Source organism: Macrotis lagotis, chromosome 6 (assembly GCF_037893015.1).
Source record: "Macrotis lagotis isolate mMagLag1 chromosome 6, bilby.v1.9.chrom.fasta, whole genome shotgun sequence".
Taxonomy (NCBI): Eukaryota; Metazoa; Chordata; class Mammalia; order Peramelemorphia; family Peramelidae; genus Macrotis; species Macrotis lagotis.
Window position 1 is genome coordinate 19,555,652 of NC_133663.1, and position 16,899 is coordinate 19,572,550.

The 16,899-nt window shown below is 37.5% G+C and overlaps 1 protein-coding gene and 1 pseudogene across 2 annotated transcripts in view; both read left to right on the forward strand.

Annotated features, from left to right (window-relative positions):
* The window catches only part of SCHIP1 (schwannomin interacting protein 1), a 220,975-nt gene that overhangs the window by 18,490 nt on the left and 185,586 nt on the right, over positions 1-16,899 (forward strand). The gene's annotated exons all lie outside the window — the stretch shown is intronic.
* Positions 1,363-3,893, forward strand: LOC141490681 (large ribosomal subunit protein eL29-like; annotated as a pseudogene).

Below are 16,899 nucleotides of genomic sequence, written 5' to 3' on the forward strand. Positions count from 1 at the left end.
TCATGCTACCTAGAATAATTTGTCAATTATGTCCCTTCTCAACCTTGCCTTTTTCCAGATAAAAAGTCCTAATCTTGTTAGTCTATGCATACCCAGATGCTATTTCATTCCTTTGATCATTTTAATTACTTCTTCTGAGTCTGGTTTAGAAATGTGATATTACGAACATCCATACAAATTAGCTTTTGGACAGTCAGGCCTAGGGTCTGAAGGAAACAATTAGTTCAGGGTTCCCACCCCCCAAACAAAAAGTCAAATAAGGATTTAAATGGAAATTGAAAATGTGACCCATAGCTCCAACACATTACTAAGCTGTTACTTCCCGTATTCCTTGTATTTTTGTAAGAGTTGAAGTCATAGATGAAGATTTTGCTGACTTTTTTTTATTAAAAAAGATCTGCTGGGATTGGGGAGCTCCTGACCTTACCTTTATGGTATATTAGAGAAAAAGTCTCAACCAGGGCATAACTCAGCCAGCATAAGAGCAATCCTTCAGTGAATTCACTCTCCCCGAGTCACTTTGAAAACTTCAAATATTTCTGTCTCTTTGGAGGATTATCCAAGATTCTGATATAATATGGTCCATTTTGGAGAAATCCTGTTTTAAACTATAATATCATTCTGATTTCAAATGCCAACCTACACACCTAGTTTGCTGTCAGGGAGGTTTCTATGCCTGCTAGTCAGCCTAGCTTCCCTCTTGGCTCAATTCCACCCTATGACTTCTCATTTCTTATCTTGCCTCACCGTTTACATACTTCAAATAGCTTGTTTCTTTTTGACTCTTGGCCAGCCAGGCTTTCTGCATTTGGCTTCCTTTGATCTTCCTTCTCCAGTCAGTCCCTTCCTCTGATTATTTTTGTCCCCACTTATTTGAACTCCTTGCAATCTGTCTCTGCAACTTTGGCTGCCACGTGAGTAAGAATGTACCCAGGTACGGGTCGGTCAGACTCAAGTTAGCCATTGGCCTTTGTCATTGGCCATACAATAGCTCTCTCTGCAGCTGAGCTATTTTGCTCAGAAGCCACAGCACATTAATGGAGATGTTTGAAATGGGCCAGACCACATTTCTGACTCACATTTAATTTACTTTCTACCTTCTCCCTTAGGTCCCTTTTCAGCCTGCCTATTTTTCAGGTTTCCCCTTCCTATTCAGTAGTCACTTCATAGCTGATTTCCCTGATACATTCATTTGTGGTTTTCCCAGGTTAAATTCTCCTTTGTTTCCTGCTCATAATCTCTGTTCCATTCTTAGACAAGCTCTAATACTCATCTATTAATATATAGATAGGCAAAGATCAGTCAATCAACAATATTTATTAAATTCTTGCACTGTGCTAGGCTCTACTGAAGATCCAAAGAGAAAGTAAAAGCAGCCTCTGCTCTCAAGGGGCTTATCTTCTTTCTTAAATTGATTTTCTTCACCTAACTAGCATTTATTTTATTTTCTTCCCACATCTCCCCATCTAAACAAAAAAAAGAAAGAAAACCTCATTATAAATATGCATAGACAAGTAAAGCAGATTCTCCCAGTCACCCCATCTAAAAGAATCTGTCTTATTTTGTGTTTTGCATCCATCACCTTCTTGTCAGAAATTTGGTAGCCTGTTCTAATTCCTCTGGAATTGTGGTTTATCACTGCACTATCAGAGTTCAAAAGTCTTTCAAAATTGTTTTTGTCATAATGTAGTTGTCACTGTATAAATTAGCTCCTGGTTCTACTTAGTTAATTCTGCATCCATTCATACAGATCTTCTGGGGGTTTTTTTCTGAAATGGCACATTACTTCATTTCTTATTTCAAAATACTACTGCATGATATTCATGTACCATAGTTCAGTTAGCCATTACCTTATAAGTTAATACAAGTCACTTAAGCTCCTTTTTTGCTACTAGAAAAAAAAAGAGATGCTATAATATCTGTCTATTTTTGGATCTTTTCCCTTTTTCTCTGATCTCTTTGGGTGGATGTATCTAAGTCATATCACTGAATTAATGAGTGGAAAAATCAGTATATTAGTGCATTGTTAGTGGGACTGTGAACCTATTTAACCATTCTGCAGAGCAATCTGGAATTATGCCCAAAGAGTTATAAATCTGTGTAATCCTTTTGATGCAGCAATACCACTATTAGGTCTGTTTCCCAATGACATCAAAGAAAAACAAAAAAAAAACCCTCTATGTTCTAAAATACGTATAGTGATTCTCTTTGTGGCGGCAAAGAACTGGAGATTTAAGGGATGCCCATGAATTGGGAAATAGCTAAACAAGTTTTAGTATATGATTGTGATGGAATACTACATTGCTATAAGAAATGAATTGATTATACAGGATTTTCCTCCCACACAGTCCTTATTTCCCACATTGCCCCACGCTTCTTCCTCCTTTCTCTCGTTCATGCTTTTGGCCTCTTCTGATCAGTGGAGTGCCTGATAGCTCAGGCTGCAGTGTAAAGATGGCCAAGTCTAAGAATCATACCACCCACCAATCACAAAAGTGGCACAGAAATGGCATCAAGAAACCTAGGTCCGAGAGATATGAGTCTCTAAAAGGGGTTGATCCCAAGTTTCTGAGAAACATGCACTTTGCCAAGAAACATAACAAGAAAGGGCTGAAGAAGATGCAGGCCAACAATGCCAAAGCCATTCAGGCCCGAGCAGAGGCTATCAAGACCCTGAGCACCAAGGCCTTCTAGGCCAAGCTCCTTAGGTCCAAGATCCCCAAGGCCAGTGCCTGACATGCTGGCTACAAGATGGCCACAAAGTGTCCAGACCCTAGGGTTGGCATCAAACGTCCAGGCCCCAGGATCACTAAGCCTGACTCTAAAGTTGCCAGAACCACTGACCCCAAGACCTCCAAGCCCACTGACCTCAGATCTGCCAAGCCCACTGATAAGGCCAGTGAGTCTAATCCCAAGGCCCCCAAGTCTGTCACCAAGGTCACCAAGTCTGATGCTAAGGCTGCTAAACCTGCTGAGTCCAAACCCAAAGATGCTGAAGGTAAAACAGCTAGTCCCAAAACTTCAAAATAGATGCTTCAGAACTGAAGGACTTGTTTAAATCCTAAACCACTGATTCCCCCTCCCCCGGGGAGGGAATGATAATTCACTGTTTTGTACAAGTAAAGGAAATGGTGAGTCATAATTTTAAAAAAGAAATGGATTGGTTTATTTTATTTTATTTGGTTTATTTTATTTTTTTGCAAGGCTTTTGGTTTTTTGCGAGTGGTTCAGTGACTTGCTTAAGATCACACAGCTAGGTAATTATTAAGTGTCTGAGTCTGGATTTGAACCAATGCTCTATCCACTGTGCCACCTAGCTGCCCCAGAATTGGTTAATTTTAGAAAAACATGAAAAGACTTACATGAAATAATGAAGAGTAAAATGAGCCGAACCAAGGGAATGTTGGATACAGTGACAACAATATTGTTTGAAGAATAACTGAAAAACTAAACTACTCTGAATGTTATAAATAGTCAAATCAACTAAAAAGTATGTAGGAAAGCGTTATCCACTTCCAGAGAAAGAACTGATAAATAGAAGTATGAATACTGTGGTTTTCTATAAACATATACATATATATGCATAAATGTTACACATACACATATGTATATATGTGTGTGTGTATATCAAATGATAATCTTCTCTAATGTGGGGTGGGGAGGAAGGGACAGCTTTGAACTTAAAATGCAGCAAAAGATTATTTTTTTTAAATAATAATATATACAGATTGGTAACTTCTTGATCATATTCAAATTGCTTTCCAGAAAGACTGAACTAAACCATAGTTCTATAAAGAATAGAAAATTGTACCTGTTTTTCCAAAGCCCCTCCAAAATTTATCATATTTTTTATTTGCCATCTTTACCAATAGAATGGGTATGAGGTAGAAACTAGATCGCTTTAATGTAAATTGTCTAATTATTATTGATTTGGAGCATTTTTAATATGGTTTCGAATATTTTTTCTTTGAAAGCTTCCTTTTCACGCCTTTGAACATTTTTGTATTAATAGCTTTTATTCTTATAAATTTGAATCATATCCTTATATATCTTGGATATATAAGACTTATTAAAGAAACCCTTTATAAAGATTTTTACCCCAATTACCTATTTCCCTTCTAATTTTAACTATATTGGTTTTGTATAGAAACTAATTTTATATCCTCAAAATTTATCATTTTTTCTATGATTTACCCAATCTTTTGCCCATGAACCCATCCCCATCCATAGATCTAAAAGATAATTTCTTGGGGTGGCTAGGTGGTACAGTGGATAAAGCACCGGCCCTGGAGTCAGGAGTACCTGGGTTCAAATCCAGTCTCAGACACTTAATAATGACCTAGCTGTGTGGCCTTGGGAAAGCCACTTAACCCCATTTGCCTTGCAAAAATCCTAAAGAAAAAAAAAAGATAATTTCTTCCTTGCTCTTCTAATTTGCTCAAATTGTCACCTTTCATGTGTCCATTTGGAGTTTAACTTAGTCTGGGATATAAAATGTTAGTCTGCATAATCTCAACTTTCTCAATTTTTTGCAACAGTTTTTATTAAATAGTCTTTACTTCAGCGAGAGAGTTTGGGATTTCTTAGACACTATACTAATGTCTTCATTCACTTCCATATGTCATGGATCTAAAAGATCCCACTGATCATCTTCCCTATTTGTTAGCCAATATCAAATGATTTCTATGATAACTACTTTTTTAGGATAGTCTGAGACCTGCCATTACCGGATTTCCTATGTTGCCTCTTTTTATTATTTTTAGTTCCCTGGAGATTCTTGACCTTTTCTTTCTCCAGATGAATTTTGCCATTCTTTTAAAAGAAATTTACATTCTCATAGCACAGAGAAAATGTACATAGACACAGTCAGAATACATAAAAAAAGAAAGATGGAAACTTTAAATTGCAAGTTGGCATAGATAATGTAGTCACGGCAAAGACACAGCAAGTTAAGCCCAGAATTAAGTGAGGAATAGAATCCTGTAGGTTTTCTCTAGAAAATTCTACATTTAGATCTTATACATAGCCATTTAATTAACAGTCGGCAAAAGAAGTATTCCTAATAATGCAGGTACGCCAATATTAAAGCATAGGTTCTACTGCTAAAGTATAAATTTGGATCACACATTCCTAGCAATTTGAAGAAGTTTGGGAACACTTAGAAATGTTTTGTGGAGGCACATAAGTGATGGCCCCCCCATATGTTCGGGGTAACATACAATCTCTGAAATGGAAAACTTCAGTAATCCTCTTTCTGGCTCAAAAACTGACCATAAAGTCCCTTGAAAGAAGATAAAGCTTCTTTATTGAACAGATGATGCTTCCATGGCTGAGATGAACAGGTGTTCCTACCAATGATCTACTGAGTGGTTTCCGTGATTCTGTTTCTAAACTATTTATCTGTCTCCCCTCAATTTACTTGGCAGCAGCAACTGTAGAATCCATCACTTCCATTTTCTTTTTTTTTTTTAGGGCAACCTCTTTTTATTTTTATTTATAAATACCTTTTATGAATGCTTTTTGTTTTTACATCACTATCACTTCAGCTCTTCCCCCATAGGGTAACTCCTCTTCCATAGGGTAACTATGGAATCTCCTCTGCCCATCACAAAGCAAGGCCTCCAGCACAAACAATAGATGAAATAGCGTCTTCTTTGTCCTCTGGCCTCTTTGCTGTGATGTGGGATTTGTGGGATCCTAGCATTAGAAATCTGAAGCTGGAATAAACTAAGAGGTCTTAGATTCTCTCATTTAACAGATAAGGAAATTGAAACCCCATAGAAGCTTCACTTCCATTTTCAAACTTAGCAGATGATTTCTGAACTCTATCCTTTCATTTCTCTCATCCTTTATCTTTTTGGGTTTGGACTCTGGATCTGCAAATGACCCCACCTTAGCTTCTTCTATAATCAATTTCTGGTCTTCTATCTATAATCAAATAAATGATATTTGTCCCCAAACCATGTATATTTCTTGTATTTCTGGTGTTCTGGTGTTCCGACTATGGAGGTACCACAGCAACTATCTCAGAGAGAAATTTCAGTCCCTTTTTCCTTTAGAATTCTGAGAAGATCCACATTACAACAGGCATAGTACATGAAATCTATATAAAGAAATTCCCTTTACTAAGACAAGTTGGAGTCTTCTCTAAAACTTAAGCTTTTCAATGTTTGCCTAGTTTACTGATGCTTTCAGTAACTTGCTCAAGGTCGCATATGTTTCAGATTGGAACCTGAACTCGGGACTTCTTGAGTTCCTATATCAGGTTATGGAAAACAAATACAATAGATATAATACTACAAGGAGATTTTTGAAGGGAAACTATTAGCAGATGAAGGAATCAGTAAAGGCTTTATGTAGAAGGCAGTGCTTGAACTGAATTTTGAAGACTTCTGATTCTTAGAGGTGGTGGTGAGGGAGAAGGGCATCCAGTATGGGGAACAACTAATGGCTTGAGGATGGAAACAGAGTTGATGATAGCTATACTATTTACTTCACTAAGGCAAAGATGAGTTGTTTGCTAAACACTTGGACTGCAGTTTTTTAATGAGATTAATTTCGGTGAATGTTATTCTGAGGTTGAACCTGCATGCCTCTTTCCTTAATGATTAATATTCAGATACCTTGCTGTCCTCCCTCTGCTTGGATTTTATTTAAAATTTTGGAATAATATTCATTAGTAACCACAAAGTACTTTGCAAGCCTTAAGGGAGCGATATAAATGCATTGATTTGTCTTGTTTCTAGTTTGGAAAGCCCTACCCCAGCCTGGCTTCTATCAGCCTTCAGGAACCCAGAACACAGAATTTTACAACACAGTGAAAAAGGCCTAGCATGAAGGAATTGACAACTGATAACCAATACCACTAGAGACCAAATTGTAAAGTTTCTCCTGTATTTCTATAAGATAGGAGAGGGAGAAAGAAGGTGTTATTGGTCAGAAACAAGAATCATCTTTGAGTCAAACATTCTACTATTTATTATTTCTAAAGCAAAAAGCAAGGCTTTTCTTTGTCACTCTTAACAAGTCTAAAATATTGCTTGTATTGCCCTTTTTTTTCCTTTTAAAATTATTATTACCTTTTACTTAAATAGAGTAGCAGTCTTGCAGAGCTGCTAGCCTCAGGTCAGGAAGACCTGAATCCAACTATTGTTTTGAACTTCTAAAGACTGTGTGACTCAGCAACTCACCTGACCTCTTAGTTTCTTAGATATCTCAGTAGGCGATGTCTAACCAGAATTGGTTAAATGGAAGTCTCCATGCCAATGTAATTATAAGATGAGTCCCCTATCTTCCCTTTGTTTTTGTACTGCCAGCATGCCCATAGTTCCCCTCCTATAGAATAATCTTTATAACAAAGAATATGGAATTTTTTAAAAATTTGAGTAAAAATTATCAACACCATGGGGTCCATCCTGCATTGCTAAATGGAACTTCCAAGTCCATCTGCCTGTACCAAGTTCCAGTTTTCACCTATGTTAAATTCTTAGGCTGGCACATAGAACTCATCCATTCCCTCTATGCCAACTCCTGAAGGTTATGATAATACATTACCCAGAATGCCATGGGGCAAGGCCACCAGTCATCCATGCTCTGTTGCTTACACATATGTCTGGGTTTTGAAAAGCTAATTGGGAAGATGTTAATGTAGGAGCCATTGAGAAGATTAATTGAACACGTACATATGTCCTCCTATTAAAGGTATTCGTTAGAGTCAGCAAATCTGCATGTTATCTGAAGCATCAATGAGCCATAATATTGCATAATAAAATGGGAAAGCAAGTTATTTATTTGAGATTAACAAAATTAAAAATCTAATCAATCAGCACCACTTAAGGAAAATTGACCCTTGTAGGAATTAACTCATTTCACCCACTAACTAGCTTGCATCCAAATGGCAGTTCCAGTCCTGAACTCACCCCTAAAATGAAGAGACAGTTTATGCATTCTCAGGTACTTGGTTTATCCATTTGGTTTTTTCCCCCCACTATAAAGTGGGAAATCAATCAGCCAATGAATGACCATTTATTAAGTGACTACTGTGGGTTGAACATGGTGCTGGTGTTTAGAATGAAAAGACAAAAATGAAATACTCCCTGTGTTCAAGGAGAAAGCACAAACATGCATATGCATGCATGCATCATGTGTGTTTCTAGAGACACATGTATGCCTATACACACAAAAATACATGCAAAATAATTATTTCAGGGGAAGATAGTAGCAGCTGGGACATGAGAGAATCAAGAAAGATGTCTTGAAATGGTTGACCCTTGAATCTTAAGAAGAAAATTAGGACTTCTAAGAGGTAGCATTGGGGAGGGGGTCCATTCAAGACTCAGAGAGACAATTTGTTTCATAATTCAGTAGGGCAGCCTTGAGTGGTAATATAGTAGTAATATCTAATTTAACCCCCACCTTTTACAGATGAGTTTCAGAAAGGTTAAGTTACTTGCCTGGAGTCACACAGTCAGAGTCTGAAGTCACGTGCTCCTGACCAAATGTCATGTTCTATCATACTACATACTTCCTTCCTCTATCAGAACCATGATTCAGACCTAGATCATCTTTTGATCACTGCACTGTCATCTGCTTATGTCACTGAATAGGAAGGGTGGGGAAGAAATCATCTAACTCCATAGCTCCAGGCTCTTCATTTTGACTTCTGCAATTTTCCTGACATTATTGGTTCTTTTTATTTGTCATCTAGCTGCTCTCTTAAACTCTAGCTTGACTACACGGGGACATATCCCTTTGGTCCTGGTTCAGTCCAACCCATACAAGATATGTAGATGTTGTTGGACAAGTCATGTCCTCTCAGGATCTGTTTAGTCCATTATAAAATGTTGGACTTGGACTTGATCATCCCCTAAAGTCCTTTCCACTATAAAAGACACTGGCTCTCTTGCCTGGAACATTCTGCCAGCCTATCGGAATGTTGCCTAGAATTTCTTGAGACCCTTCTGTTTCTCTGGATTGCCGTTACCACATGCTCCTGTATGGAGAGTCTTAGAATTTGGAGTCAAAAGGAACCTTAAGAATCATCTACTATTATTTCATAATTGGGACCAGAGATGGGGGTGTAAATTGACCAAAGTCACCCAGCTAGTAAATAGGCTAATAACAATTTTGGTTTGCCTCTGGCACATACTAGTTGTATGGCTGGGTCAAAAGTGTCACTTGACCTCTTTCTAAAGCCTCAGTTTCCTTATCTGTAAGATGGTGATAACAAAAATGTCTTTTCACGAAATGGTTGTGAGGATCAAATGAGATAAATCTGACATCATGTTGTAACCCTGAGATGACTCAGAGCATGTCAGCTATGAAAATGATCTCAGTGCTAGAACTAACCACAGGTTTTTGTCTCAGTCTGCAAACTTTAGTATTGTCTCAGCCATTGTGAATCACAACCCCTTCTCACATCATCTAATTCTTTTCCATTTCTCCCCCCATAAATTTTCCATATAAAGTCTAATTTGAGAAATAAAAGCTTTCTTATTGTTTTATGTTTAAATCTATGGTGTATATATCAAACTATTTTTGAAATGTATCCTCAATATAGTTTGATTGAATCACTTTATGTATATATATATATATATATATATACTATAATACTTTTCTAGTTTTTATGATTTTTCCATTAACATGTAGAAATAGTTTTCTGCATTCTTTTTGTAAAATTTTGTCCCTCCCATCCTTCCCTCTCCCTCCCCAAAACAACAAGCAATTTGATAAAGGATATACATGTCTAATCATGTTATACATATTTCCATAGAATTCACACTATGAAAGAATATTCAGAACAAAAGAAAGAAAGCAGGAGAAAGAAAAAACAAAAAATAAATTTTAAAAAATGAAAAGAGCTTTGAGGTGCATTAGGGCTCTGGAGTTCTTTCTTTGGGTGTGAATGACAAAAATATACAAACAGACTTACTATAAACATATATCTATATATCCATATATAATCTGAATTTGAGTCCCAATTAAAATACTACCTTCTATTAGAAGCCTTCCTCAACCTATTTGAATTCCAGCACCTTCCCTTTATTTTCTTTGTTTTATCTGGTATATGACTCAATTTGTATGAGTATGTTAGTTAGTATGTTGTCATTAGATTAGAAGTATCTGTTTATCTGCTGACACTTAGGAAATGTTTATTGACTGGTTGAATTTTTATGTAATTGATTTCCATTGTAATTCTATGCATTTTATCATGCGGATTTAAAAACATTATTGTGAGAAAGGAGTCTGTTGACTCCCTTGACCAGATTGACACAGAGGTTCATGACACCAAAAAAGTTAAGAAACTTGGATTAGAATCTAACTCCCTTATTTTATAAAGAAGGAATCTGAGACCCAGTGAGGTCAGCCAAATTCCATAATGTCCCACAGGTGATGATGGAGCCAGAAATTTGAATCTGAGTTTAGCTGTAGTACAAAAATTGTTGAAACCAAAGAAACTAAGGCACTACTCTAGGTGGGAACTAACCTGATGTTCTTCTCACCCTTTCACTTATTTCCAGTGAATCAGAATTGCCTGGGTTATTGTATCCCTAATTAATAGAGTGACAGGGACTTACACCTCTGATTTCATTAGTTTAAATGTCCTAATGAAGAAAACCAAGGTACAGAGACTTTGAGTGATTTCTCCAGGGTCACCCAGCCAAGATGCATTAAAAGTGAACCTTGGGCCCAGACCTTCCCATCAGGGACCAACTCTTGATCCAGGCCACTATGCTCCCTTCATTGGCAGACTGTACCCAATACTTCTCTCTTGACAACCATAGAAGCTTCCGTTGCCCATGGCAGCCTGCTTAGTCTTCCCACTGAACAAGATCCATGAGCTGTTTCTGAGTTTCACCTAGGATTTTCCAGAATTTCCACAGTTTCAGCCTTCTTGCTTTTAACACTGTCCTGACCTCCTAAGAGCTTGCCCTGATTTCTGTAAATGCCTTTTTATGTAATTTTTATCTTTCATTGAGTCTTAGAAAATAAATCTGGAGTTGTTTGTAGGCTGTCATTTTCTAAAATTGCCCATGATTATGGATAGGTAACTAGGTGGTGAAGTGGATAAAGTACTGGATACAGCACTGGCTAGAGTACTGGATAGAGTCTCAGGACAGGAGAATTCACCTTTCCAAGTTCAAATCTGGCCTCAGGCATTGAGTAACTGTGACCCTTAGGCTAGTCACTTAATCCTGTTTGCCTCAGTTTCCTTATCTGCAAAATGACTTGAAGAAGGAATGCTAAATCACTCTTTATTCTCATGAAGAGTTAGACAAGACCAAATAACTGCAGACCCATGATGAGGAGGATGAGGGCAGGAGAAGAAGAAACCTTAAGAAAATCTAGGCAATGCTGGAAACATGAAATTTATCTTCAGAAATCCCTTTCGCCTCTAACTCTTTGATCCTATGTCAGGTGATCCATGTTTAGATACTCGCTTGGGCAAGTCATAGTCTCTCTGACCATTTATTTTTAAAGTAGGGCGAATTGGTCTAATAACCTTAAAAGTCCCTTTTTGGTTCTAAGCCTATGATCCTCAACCCTACCAACCAGTTTGAAGTAATACTTCAATGAAAAAGAAAATATCAACACCTTCTTCGGTCTTGTCTGACTCTTCGTGACCCCCTTTGGGGTTTTCTTGGCAAAGATGCTAGATCAATTTACCATTTCTTTCTCCAGCTCCTTTTTACAGATGAGGTAACTGAGGCAAAGAGTTAAATAACTTATTCAGGGTCACAGAAATAGTATGTATCTGAAGTCAGATTTGAATTCCAGGCCAAGCAAGGGCCTATGTATCCACACTGATCCCCCCACATCTTAAGCCCATCTAATTCCATAGAAGACAAATTTCTCCTGGTTTAAAGTACTCGCCAGGTCATAGAAGGGCCATCGACGTACAGTTGGAAGGGACCCTTGCAATCCTCTAGGCCATTCCTTGCATTTTACAGAAGTGGAAGTAAGGTCACATGTGAAAATTTCCTGACTTACATATGGCTTTATTGACAGTAAGATGGATTGGAAGCCAGACCTCATACCTCCAACTACACCACATGCTTCTGTTCTGGCATGAACTTTGACACCCTCCAAAGTCACTTGTCCTTGATAGACTCATATAATCATCTTTTATCTGGAAATCGAATTGCATAATAACGGCCAAGGATTGCCTTTTATTTCTATTCTGGAAATTTTCTTTTCTCTAGAGTGAAATTCTGTGGTTTTATGAAGAATAAAAAAATGACTGAAAGTTGAGATGCTGTTAATGATTTTAGAGAAGGATTCAATTAAATTAAAATGTTCCTCTGAAAATAGGAGGGGGAAGTCTTTCTTAAGCTATTGCTAACATCCAACACTACCTATAACAACTCACATTTATCTAGTATATTCAGATTTACAAAGCGCTTTACCTACCTTCTCATTTGAGCCCACATCAAGCCTAGGAAGTCACCACCTCTTTTTACAAATTAGGAAACTGAGGCTGGAAGAGAGGGTGCTTGGGGTCGCATGGCCAAGCTTGGCCTTCTTGACTTCCTGTCTAGATCTCTAGTCACCGTTATCCAACAACCTCAGTTTGGGATAAGCTCAATGTTTGTTTTGTTGAGACAATGGAATATGGCTCCTTGCCTCAGGCTTAGAACAATACCTGGTATCTAACTGATACAATATTAACCTGATTTGCAAATGCCTATTGTGTTCTTCACATCAATTGTCTTCTCTGGGACTTGGCTGGGGTCATCCCTCATGACGGGAAGGAAATCTTTTCACCTGAGACTCTTAAAATTCTGAATTTCCTTCAAAGCTCACTTTGAGCACCATCTCTAATATGAAGCCCTCCCTGATTCTCCTGGCTTCCCCATCATCATTATGTTTAATTCACATTTTTATTTCTATATGACTCTATATAGCAACATATTGTTCAGTCGTTTCAGACATGTCGGATTCTTCATGATCCCATTTGGGATTTTCTTCACAAAAACACTGGAGTGGTTTCCTTCTCCAGCTCATTTTCCAGATGAGGAAACTGAGGCAAACAGGGTGGAAACAGTTGCCCAGGACCACGTAGTTAGTGTCTGAGGGCAGATTTGAACTCAGAAAGATAAGTCTTCCCAATTCCCACTTCAGTGCTATATCTACTGCATCTATAAATTGGAAATAATAAAAGGAAGGCGCTAGAATGAAGAGAGATTGGAAAAGGCTTCCTGTAGAAGGTAGAAGTTTAATGGGGATTTGAAGGAAGCCAGGAAGCAGAGATGAGAAGGGAGAGCATTCCAGGGATAGGGGATGCACAACCAGAGAAAATGCCCAAAGTTCAGAAATAGAGTGTTGAGAAGTCTGGTGTCTCTGGATCCAAGAAAGAAATGTGTAAGAGGATTGGAAAGGAAGGGGACAAGTTATGAAGGTCTTTAAAAGTCAAAGAGATTGGACCATTGGCACTGAAGATAATATGGAGGGAGTCACTGGAGTTTGTTGAATGGGGCAGGGGGAGAGAAACAGTAAGACTTGCAATTTCGGAAGATCATTTTGACATCTAAGTGGAAGATAGACTGCATTATAGAAATACTTGAAAGAGAGTGTCCAATAGAAAGGCTTTCTATTTAGACTCGGTGGGAGATAGTAAGGTCCTGCACCAGGGTAGAATCCATGTCAAAGGATAGCAGAGAACATATACAAGAGAAGTAACAAAAGTGGTACCCAAAGGATTTAACAACCGGCTGGATATAGTATTTGATCTTTGCTTATTGACTAACTAATTAATAGAGGATACCAATAGCTTTTAAAATTAGAGAGTGAATCCCCCCCCCCAAAAAAGTCCTTAAGACTGTTAAATGTTGAGACAATTGAAAGTGCTGGACTCCAAAAAGTCTGGGTACAAATCTTAGCTGTACCATCTGCTATTTGTGTGATATTAGACAATTCACTTAATCTCTCTAGACCTCAGTTTCCTTATTTGTAAAATAAAAGATATCCCCTTGAGATTCCACCCAACTTTTTTCAAAGATTTTTCCATGGTCTCTAAGGCAAAAATCTTGACTAAGAGATCACCAAGTGGTCACATCTAGATGTATTAAAAGAGTTAGAAGAAACAACTGCTTTAGCAACAGGTAAACTTTTGTTAAATTTGCTTAATAAATATAAACTATGTGTCTCTTCTGTAGACATTTTATTGTTTTCCTTAATGGGCTAGCATCATCTTTTCCTTTTCTAATTATTTTGACTTTCCTGCCCAGACCTATATCAAAAAAGCTTCTAAGGGGCAGGTAGGTAGCAGTGGATAGAGCACTGGCCCTGGAGTCAGGAGGTACCTGAGTTCAAGTTTGACTTCAGACATTTAATAATTACTTAGCTGTGTGACGTCGAGCAAGTCACTTAACCCCACTGCCTTTCAAAAATCAAAAAGAGAGAGAGAGAGAGAGAGAGAGAGAGAGAGAGAGAAGAAAGAGAAAGAAGAGAGGGAGGGAGAGAGAGAGAGAGAGAGAGAGAGAGAGAGAGAGAGAGAGAGAGAGAGAGAACTTCCTCAAAACTGGAAATAATGAAATTAATGATAATAATTGCATCTCGTATTTATTGAGCACTAAAGGTTTGCAAAATACTTACATAGCTTAGACAAAGTGAAAGTAGCAAAAAGGATTTGACAATTGTCGACCAAGTGGTCAATTGGCCATCACTCATCATTTGCAAGACAGTCATCAAGTCCCTAGGAGAACATTCAATGGTGACATGGTATTGATCTCAGAGTCACAATGAGTAAAGGGGCTTTATAAACATTAGCATCCCAGTGAGCTATCCTGATTAAGAACTGGCAGGACTTTTTTTTCTATTTAAAAAAAAACTACTTAACCTGTAAATGGTTTGAATATTAGAGTAAATTTCTGATTTTCTGCTCTAATGGAAAGAATTAGGAAATATAGAGCATTTAAAAGTCACATATAGTCAACCTCTGCTGAGCAAGACAATAGGACAAGATGGTGAAGAGAGAGAGAGAGAGAGAGAGAAAAGAAGATAGCAAATGGGAAAAAAAGCAGAGAATGGTTGAATGCAAAAGGAAGCTCTGTCTTTCTTGGTTTTGACCAATTCTAGAATTTGGATATAGGGAAAAAACCTTATCAATTACTTAATCCAACCTCATTATTTGTCACAATTGAGAAAACTGAGACCTAGATAAATTGTGACCTGCCCAAGATCACAGAGGCAAGGAGTAGCAGAGGCAGGGATGGACATCTGGTCCCTCTCAATTCAAGGAATTGAATAAATATAGTGCTTTAAGATTTTAGAAAATGCTTTTCTTGTGGTGCTGGAGGTTGTTTAGCATTTAAAGAGCATTTAAACTTTGCAAAAGAGCTTTTGTATGTGTATTCACAATTGACAGAGCATTAGTTTGATTTTGCTTTTTCAATGAACAAAAATTTATTTTCTCTATACCATTTCCCCTCCTCTCATTAAGGAAGGAAGGAAGGAAGGAAGGAAGGAAGGACGGAAGGAAGGAAGGAAGGAAGGAAGAAAGAAAGAAAGAAAGAAAGAAAGAAAGAAAGAAAGAAAGAAAGAAAGAAAGAAAGAAAGAAAGAAAGAAAGAAAAAGAAAGAAAGAGTTCCTAAATAAACATAGTCAAGCAAAACAAATTCTTACATTGGCCATGTCCAAAATGTATGTCTTATTCTGTATCCAGAACCCAAAACCCCTTCTCTGGGAAGCATGCTTCATCATCCTTCCTCTGACTATGTTCCTGCAGTGATCAGAGTCCTTAAAAGTTGTTTGTGCTCTGCTGGTTCTCCTCACTTCACCTTGTAACAGTTCATATAAGTCATTGCAGGTTTCTCTAAAACCATCTCTTTCATCATTTCTTTTGGCACAATAGTATTCCATTATATTAGTAAACCTTAATTTGTTCAGTCATTCCCCATTTGATAGACATCCCTTAGTTTCTAGTTCTTTGTCACCACAAAAAGAACTACTGTAAACATTTTTGTATAAATAGGCCCTTCTTTCTTTGATGGGTCTGATGATGGCATCACTTGATCAAAAAGTATGCCCAGTTTAGAGATTTTTTGATACATAGATCCAAATTGCTTTCCAGAATGGCTCATCCAAATTCACAGCTTGAGTAAAAATGGTGCCTTTTCAGACTTCATCACCTCCCTATAGCCCTTTCAATATGTTCATTTTCCTCAGAGTGGCCTTAATTTTGTAAACATTTATGACTATTGGTAGTTTGGATGTCTTCCTTTGCAAACTGGTTCTCTATCTCCTTTGTACAAAATGCTTTCTATCTATTGGACCATTTTATCCTCAGCTCTATAAGGTAGGGCCTAGTATTGTTTTCATTTTAGATATGTGGAAACTAAATGTGAATTAGATTAAATGACTTATCCAAGGTCACCCAGCTAGTAAAGGCCTGAAGTAGAGTTGAACTGAAATCTCCCTAAGTCAAGATCCAACCCCTGTTACAACATGTCACCACCAATGTATGTAACATCATTGCATGATCTGGACATGCAGTGATCAGACAGAGGTAGCTGACTTCCCCATGAATACATACTTCTCTCACACACAATATTATTAGAAATCTGACCCTCCAGAATCCCCTACTCAAAGTTTAAAGTCCCATTGTCCACCAGCACCTATAAACTAGAAACTTGGAGCCTCTGGTTTAACTTTCACTCCTCCAAAGTTAGAGTCCAATTCTTTCTAGAATGTCTCTATATGGCAGTCCCTAACACCACTCCCATCTCTTTGGTTGTCCTATTTGGGCACTTTCCACTTCTTTTATATCTTTCTATTTAAAAAATTATAAAACACTTAATGTTGAATAGCATTACAAGCAGTCAAACTTGCTTAATAACCATTAAAATCTAAATGAATTCATTTCAACACATAAAGTATATCCATTTTTCTGTTTCTGTG